Source organism: Olea europaea, chromosome 3 (assembly GCF_002742605.1).
Source record: "Olea europaea var. sylvestris chromosome 3, O_europaea_v1, whole genome shotgun sequence".
Taxonomy (NCBI): Eukaryota; Viridiplantae; Streptophyta; class Magnoliopsida; order Lamiales; family Oleaceae; genus Olea; species Olea europaea.
The window spans coordinates 1,152,906-1,161,739 of NC_036239.1; positions in this window are offsets into that span (position 1 = coordinate 1,152,906).

An 8,834-nucleotide genomic window follows, 5' to 3' on the forward strand; every position below is an offset into this window, starting at 1 on the left:
TTTCAGGCTATGGAAGAAAATAATGATTGAAATTCTTGGGAATTTCAAATGTTGTTGGGAAATACAAAGTGAATATGACAAAAATTAATAATTGGTATTAATTCTGTCATATTGGGGGGTAATTGTTGACATGCAAAAAGTGCAGCCCAATTCAAATAGCCCAAAGAATGAAGCCCAACTGGGCAATTCAGGATAAAGGCCCAAATAGGGTTATTAATGAATGTAGTGGAAGCTCACGAACGCGGTAACACTATCGCCCAAACTTACAAGACGCCCAGGACCTGAGCGAATGAAGTGTCTTGCAGTCACCCAGAGTTATGACCCTGTTCTCGCCCAAACTTTCGAATCGCCCAGGATCTTAACAAATATAAGATATTATGGTTATCCAAAAATACAGTTATCAAAGCAGTTATTGGATAATTTTATCACGTTCCGCGATTCAAGATGTTCAGTTGAAGACGGTTGAACGACAAAGAGTAATGACAGCAGTTGGAGACGACAGTTCCACGATAAGTTGGCCACCATGGAGAAAGTAGGCAGTTATAAAGCAATTAAACAGTTGATCACAAAAAGAGCATCAAAGGGATATAAAAGGAAGAAAAGACATAGAGCAAAGGACCCCGAATCAAACATTCTCAAACAGAGAATATGTAATTTCAATTTCTTAGTTTAGACTTAAAATATTTCTTTTCAATACTCGTGTGCTTGCGCCCCTTGGAGGCATTTCTGTTTAAATTCCAATTGTAAAGTCATTGTCAATAAAACACCCCTTTTTGGGACTTTGACTTAAGAAATTTGTCTCTTACACAAATCGTCTGATCCCTTTTTAATTGTTAGCGACTACCCGCGCGAAACATAAATAAACAATTGAAGGTATATTTATTGACATGTTCCTTGAATTCATTTCACTCTCTTAATTCAGTAGTTTCTGTCTCTATGTAAAAAATGCAGAAAATTATAAATACTGCCTTCATTTGGGATAAGAACTAAAGTTACATTTTATAAGTGAAATTAGTTTTAAGTCCGTCGTTCATGGAGAAGGGAAAATTGTAAATATTGCCTTCCTTTGGGATAAGAACTAAGCTTTTGACTGCTTTTTTCTATGTTAAATATTTGTTTCCTTGGAAGTTAGTTAAATTTCATTTCATTAAACCCATCACTCATATTTATATATTTATAAATTAAATCATTTATAAATTCTTCCAACAGTAGGGTACTTTGCTCCATTCTATTTCATGTGTTTTATAAATTCATGTCGATGCTTCCTTGCTTCTTTAGTTACGGGTTGATGTAGGAATATTCCTGGGAATAGCAATCGGAGCCGCTAGGATTAAAATTTAATTTAAATACCGTTTAAGAATTTGTATTGTTTTAAAATTCTATCAAAGTATTGAATTCTTTGTATAATTCAATTTTGCTTTAACTTATCAATAGAAAGCCGTCTTTAGACTTTATTATTATCATCAAAAAGAGAAAAAAAAAATACTAGAGAAGATAGGGGTACGATTTTCTCTTATAAACATTTTCTTCATCATAGTGAATTACTGTAGCTTATAGATAAGACGTAATTTCACATTGTAACAAACTACACACTTCTAAAATCTTGCATGCTTTTGAGTGTTTATTTTTCTTTATTAAAATTGATTGCTCTTGATGGAATAAAATTAGAGTTTACAATTTTCAACGCCACATTCATAGAGGTATCTCCTTTTGTGCTTTGAATTTGTCTTCATACTTCTTTATAATGCCCTTGTTTCATCCTCATTATTTTCAAAATATATTTTCTCTCTCTTCTTTTTAATTACACAATTTTTAATAAAATAATATTACGTACAAATCTAAAACTTTTCTTTCTTTTTTAACTATGCATTTCCATCAATATATTATTCTAAAATGTACTCTACAGTACAAAATGAGGCTCAGACATGCGCAAAGGAAACTGTCCACTTTGCCATTTCAACAATGCTATGGTGACCGAATTTTGTTGACATAATGGATGATCGACACTCACAGTGAGAGGGGGTACACTGCTTTTTTTGATTTTTTTATTCACGCGGAACTCACGCACTGTGAGAGAACGTCAACCATTATATCAAAATAATTTTGACAAAGTAGTTTAATTGTTGCCATTTATCCTAATTGAATGGAATTGCAGTGGCAAGAGCATCAACCACTGAGCAAATTAGAACACGTGCGAATGTGGCCGCAAATATAACGGACGAAACTTTCTCCAAGCTTGCGCTTTTGCATTTGCAACTTCTCCAACACATCCTTTTTCTATTTGTAAACAGAAAAATTCTTCAGTGAATGGGTCACCAACATTCTTGAAATCAACTCCCTGGGAAATAATTTAAGGAATTATTAATGGAAATAGCAATGGCAATTCCCAGGGACGGATCCAAGACCGGACTACAAAATTTCAAATTGGACTACTACGCGGAAAAAAAAATTTACACATGAAAAAACTGATTTTTTACCAAAAATAAATAAAAAATACCTTTAAAAAAAAGCTATTGTGCCTGAATGGGGGGGCTACAGCCCAACCCAACCCCCCTAAATCTATCTCTGGCAATTCCATCAGTATTTTCATTGTAGTAAGTCATTGCTAAAAATATTATCCATAGATGCCATATAAATCAATCACTATGGGTAAATTCATCTATAATCACCAATATCGTTGTCAAAAAATTATTGACGAGACTTTCACATTTGTTATGTGCTGACGAATTTTTTTTTTTCAAAAACAAGGGAAACATTGTCCTTGACAAGGGGTTGGTTTTTATTTTTCGAGCATTTCACTCGCTTTCATCTACCCTATCTCTCTCTACTGCCCCACAAATAGAAATCAGACAAATATAACATTTTCTAAGTTGAAAAGTAAATCATTCAAACATTAATTAATTAATAATTTCCATGTAAATATTGTCAATAATTTATTTTCTTTCTATATACGTTTAACGATTACAATCAAACACACTCTTAATGAGTTGTAACAAGTGAATAAATATTTTCTTAGACTGATCTTGAATATGGAAATTCAAAATAATCTATGAAAACCTATATAAATTGCTACTAATTATAGAATCTTGTATTTAAATATACCTATAGTTGTACGTGAAGGTCTATATATGCAAGAGTATTGATTTGAAAACGGTCGATTTGAAAAATGGGACATTCATTTTATTTTTTAATTCTAATTTATACTTATAAGTCGAGAAATGTTTGTTTAATCTTAGCCCCTGTTTGTCATCTATTTTCTTCCATCCTTTCCCATTATTTTTCTATAGTACTAATTTTCAATTACACATTCTTCGTTAAAATAATATTATATGTAAATCAAAAAAAATTTCTTCTTTTTTAACTACACATTTCAATATTAATCACTATTTCATAATACATTATTTCCAAATAATGGGTGACAAACACCTAAAGTTTGCAGAAAAGAATATTAGGCCATGTTTGATAGGAAATGAATTACATCGAACTTGGAAAATATTTGAACATTTTCCACCTTTTTGATGTTTGATACTGCAAAATTTTCCATAGAATTCCTTTTTCTTGGTTTGGATGCCACCAGACATTTTCTAACTTTTTGATTTGGTGAGAATTCATTTTCAAGTCTACTGTAGCAATTTTTTTTCCTTTTTTTTCTTTTTTTTTGTAATAGAAATAAATTCTAAAAATTATTGTAAAAAAAAATTCTCTTTAATTGGCAATTTCCATGTAAAACAAAGTCAAACGAACACCAAATGATAGATAATTTTCTTGAATTTCTTGAAAAAAAATTTTGGCAATAGAAACAAATTTCATCCCCAATACCAGTAAAATTTATCCCTTTAATTGACAATTTTCATGTAAAATAAAGTCAAACGAACGGCAAAAAACACTTTTATTTCAACATTTTCCACGTGAAAAATTATGCCAATCAAACACAATAAATTATAATTTTCAGGAAAATAATTTTTAGGCAATTCAATTATCTGAAATTCGTTTTCAATTCAATTCAATTCCATCTTTACAATCAAACGAACCCTTATATCAACTAGACTCCCTACTCACCGCAATTACTATTAATCGTGAACAAATATTTTGAGTAAAAACCTAGCAAACAAAGAAGAAAAAATATTATGGAGGCACAAGAAAGATTAAGAAATATGTAGTGAAATTAGAATTTAGTTGTAAGGGTAAATCTCATAAAATTCTCTAAAGTTTATGATAATTCTAGAGTCGTTTCTTGTTGTTAAAAAAATGTAAAAAATCTCAATCGATATATGTTTTCAATAACGGATGCCCCCTTCTTAGCCAAAATAATTTTATTTTATATTTTACTCTAAGAGGGTCACGTACAATTGAGACTTTTAATGACTTTTTAGGATGTTGATGTCAAAAAATGACCAGGTTAATCTTTGTCAACTTAATTAATGATTTATATGAGGTAAATTGATGAAATAGTAGAAAAAAGAGAGAGATTTGTATAAAAAAAAAAAAAAAGAAAGCTTGTAGATTGTGTATTGTATCTCCTTCCCCTCTCCCATTGGGAAACCATTTTATCATATTTATAGGCTCCCAAAAAGTCAATTGGCATCCAAAAATATGTTATCTACAATGCATTCCTTGAATCGTGTGCAATTGTTCATGCCTTCCTTAGCTCTTGATCGGTCCTTTGAGGTCGGTATACTCAGCTCATGATGATGTTGGGATGGTGAGTAATCATTGCAAGCCTTTGATTGGTTGAAAGTAAGGCACAATTATCATGAGTGCCACATGTTGTTATGAGAATGGTCACATGGGAGGCAATGATGTCATATATAAGGCACGAGTGTCGTAAAGCAATGATGGTGTTTTCTAAATGACTACGATATGGCCGAGTTAACTTTATAAGATGGAGAGTTGACATGTTATAGGCCAAGCTGTGTTACTATCCTGGATTGAGCTGACATGTTAATGGCCTAGCAGACCTAACATGGAAGGCAGACTTTTCATAGACCAAGCTCATATGTTTTTGGCTGAGCTCGCCTAGCATGGAGAGCGAACCTTATCATAGAGCAAATTGACATGTTAATGACCGAGCTGACCTAACATGGAGAGCCGACCCTGTCGTTGACCGAATTGACATGTTACTGGCCTAGCTGACCTGACTTAGTAAAGCTCATAGATCGAACTGACTTGATGATCTTTTAGCCCTTCCTCTTTGAAGTGACTATTGAATATTCACGAGCTCTTATTTTTAAATTAAGATAAACCTGAGCTGGTTTTGTGAGTTTTGATACCAATATAGGATTTAAAAAATTTAGGGGTACTCAATTTAAACTTTTTTAGACTCTTTAAAAGTATTGATGTATTTAATTGAGATTTTTATAAATTTTTAAGAAGTCTCTAAAAGTTGTCGGTGCATTAATTGAGACTTTTATAAACTTTTAAAAAGTATCTAAAAGTTACGGTGTATTCAATTGAGACTCTTTAGGGGTCTTTACAAGTTTTGTAGTATTCAAATTTTAATAACTTTTAGAGACTTTTATAAAAGTCTCTGGAGTACTAACTTTTAAACAGAAAGTACTTGTATAAAATCTCAAATTTTGTCTTTCATTAATCACGAGATTTTTGGAGACTTTCACAAAAAAAAAAATATTTTTTATCAATCTTTCTTTCATTTTTCCTTCTACGAACATTAGAGATATGATTAAAATTTATTTTCATTTATCTTTTTTTTCTTTCTTATTGTTTATCTCTATTTTCTATGAAAAAATTAAATTGGATTCTTGTCACTTTTTTTTTCTTTTTTCTTTGAAAAATATCTATTTTTCCATTAAACTATAAAATTTTATATGAAAAATTTATAATTAAATTTTCAATCTGTTCATCCTCCTTTACAAGAAATAGTTTTTTCTCAGGGAAAAACTGAAATAAAAGACCCAGGGGAGTAGGGATGGAGATAGAAGAATAGAAAGTTTGATTGAATATGAAAATTTAGAGCATTCAAAAGTGCTCCATCTGAAAGTTTGATTGAGAAATTTGGATAACAGTTTAAAAAAATTGGACCACTTTCAAGATTTGATTCAAGAAGTGAAAGTAATGAATTTTCAAACTTGAGATGTCTCTTATCTCTAAGAATAAGAAGAATTGGAATGTCTAGACCAAGTCTAAACAATGGTTTGACAGCGATTTGAACTAATCCAACATGAAGATATTTGAATTTCTTCCTGTGGGATTCAATTGATTCTTTTGAAAATAAATTTATGAATGCATTTGAACTGTTAATTGAAATTGTTTGTTCAAAAGTTTTGATAACATAATTTTGAGTAAAATCAAATTTTCCTATTTCATAGATAGAGTGTTTATCTATCTTTGGAATAGTCCAATTTTGAGGATGTTGTTCAATTTGAAGTTCATTTGAATTGAAATCATTTGATGCAGATGCAATAGATGCGAAGTGATGCAAATTTTGCCCAGTCTTACTCTTCAAGGTTTTGAATTTTTCAAAAATGAAGCAAAACATTTTCTGAAGTTTCAAGAAAATCTTTTGTTTCAGTTCGCATTCCATATGAAAGTCTCCTGAATTTTTTGCTGGGATTTCTTTCAATATCAAAATCTCAAAGATGAGTTTTCTTGTCAAAAGATCACAAGACGTTTCAAGATCAAATGGTGGTCAAAATTCAAAGAAACCAATTGTTGCCCCAAAGCAGTTCAATCATAGATTCAAGAGCAAAGAAATTTAGGTGTACCTAAATTTTCAAAGAAAGAACAAGAATGTCAAGCAGACTTCTTGACTGAAAAACAAAGGATTATTTCAATGTTATCAAAATGTAAAGATCCCAAAGAACTCTTAGAAATTTACGAACAAATTTCTGAACAAGGATCTTCAAAATCAAAAGAATCAGATAATGATCAAGAATCTCAATTTTCTTAAGAAACTGATAATGGTAATGACTTAATTGACTTAGGTTATGACTACGAAGAGTTTCTTGCTCAAAAGGAGGCTTCAAACAAATGACTACATGGACCCAGTTATCTTGATGATCTTAGAGATTTTAGGGTTTTCAGTTCAAGAGTTTTTCTCCTCAATCTTTGTCAAGTTCAAAATCTTTGGTGCAAGATTTGTCAAGATTCCAATCAACTTTGTGGATAACATCAATCACTATTTTAATAAAAAAAAGATTATTTTATTAAAGAAAGTCAAAAGTTGAAAACTTTTGTCAAAAGATGGCACTACTTTTCAAGATTCCTCATTATACTGTCTTCCACTCCGGCTTTTCAAGATTCTTTCTCTCAATTGAAAGAAATTTCAAGTCTGGACTTCAATATATAAGAAGCTTTTGAGTTCATTTGGAAGCAGAGTGAATTTAGCAAGAAGAAGTTTTACTTTTCTTTGTAATTTGTTCTTTCAAATTATTTTTCATTTTCAAGAATCTTTGTAATTCTCATTCCTCTTCAATAATATTTTATATTTTCATAAATTTCTGTTCTTCTATCTCCATCCCTACTCCCCTGGGTCTTTTAATAAGAAGCTTTTGAGTTCATTTGGAAGCAGAGTGAATTTAGCAAGAAGAAGTTTTACTTTTCTTTGTAATTTGTTCTTTCAAATTATTTTTCATTTTCAAGAATCTTTGTAATTCTCATTCCTCTTCAATAATATTTTATATTTTCATAAATTTCTGTTCTTCTATCTCCATCCCTACTCCCCTGGGTCTTTTATGATATATATATATATATATATATATATAACTACTAATATTAAAAATTGATAGTTCTAAATAGCAATCGAGGCTATTACATCATGGGAAACATACAACGGTGGCATATAAAAGAGGGATGAACAGTAGCAGAATCAAGTATCTTTTTTGTTCTATAGGGATAGCAATAGGGACAAGGACACTGAGGATAGACGAATTTAAAGCTCACACTAGTGTGTACTAAAAATCCACATCAATCACATACTTCTTTGTGCAGATTTTGTAATGTATGAAAACTTTCTACTATGATTAGGGAAGTAATGGAAGTTCAATACATAACAATTAGTTTACACATGAATTCTCAGAACGAAAATACACACAGACAATACAGTTCTGGTGGTTTTACAAACAGGCATAATTTATGAACCCCGAATGTAGAATAAAGAAAGCCTAAATTAAAAAAAGAAAAAATAGAGAGCAATTCGACTATAATAATGGACAAGACAAAGGTAACCATCTTCTTTCAAGATTATGAAATCTACACTACCGAGCTTATAAATCTAGATAATCCCCATGTTTGCACTATATTTCTAACAATAAATTACACCCACAGTTTAATGCTCTACCCCTTTTGCACTTCTATCTTCAAAATTTTATACTTGGTTTTTTAAGTAGTTCTATTTTTTTTCATAGCTTGCTTACTAAGGCCATCTCCAACCCTGCACCAAATTTTGCACCATTTTGCACCAAATTTTGCACTAAATCTTGCACCAAACCAAAATTCTTCTCCAACCATTACACCAAAATTTACACCAAATGAACAGTGCTTTATTATTTTATTCATTCTTTTTTATTTTTGACAATGTATTTATTTTAAAATATTATTTATTTATTTTATAACTATATAAATTACTAAATCATAACTTTATTAAATTAACAAATATATTGATTACTAAATTATCACGTCTTATATATTATGTTAAATTGACAAAAATATTTGATTATATTATTAATTTATGATAAACAATTACGTTAAATTTAAAAAAATAATAAAGTTTAATAATATAAACTTTACGTTAAATTAAACTTTAAACGTAAACTTTATGTTAAATTAACAATTACGTTAATTATTATTGATTATATTATTAAAAACAATAATTTTTA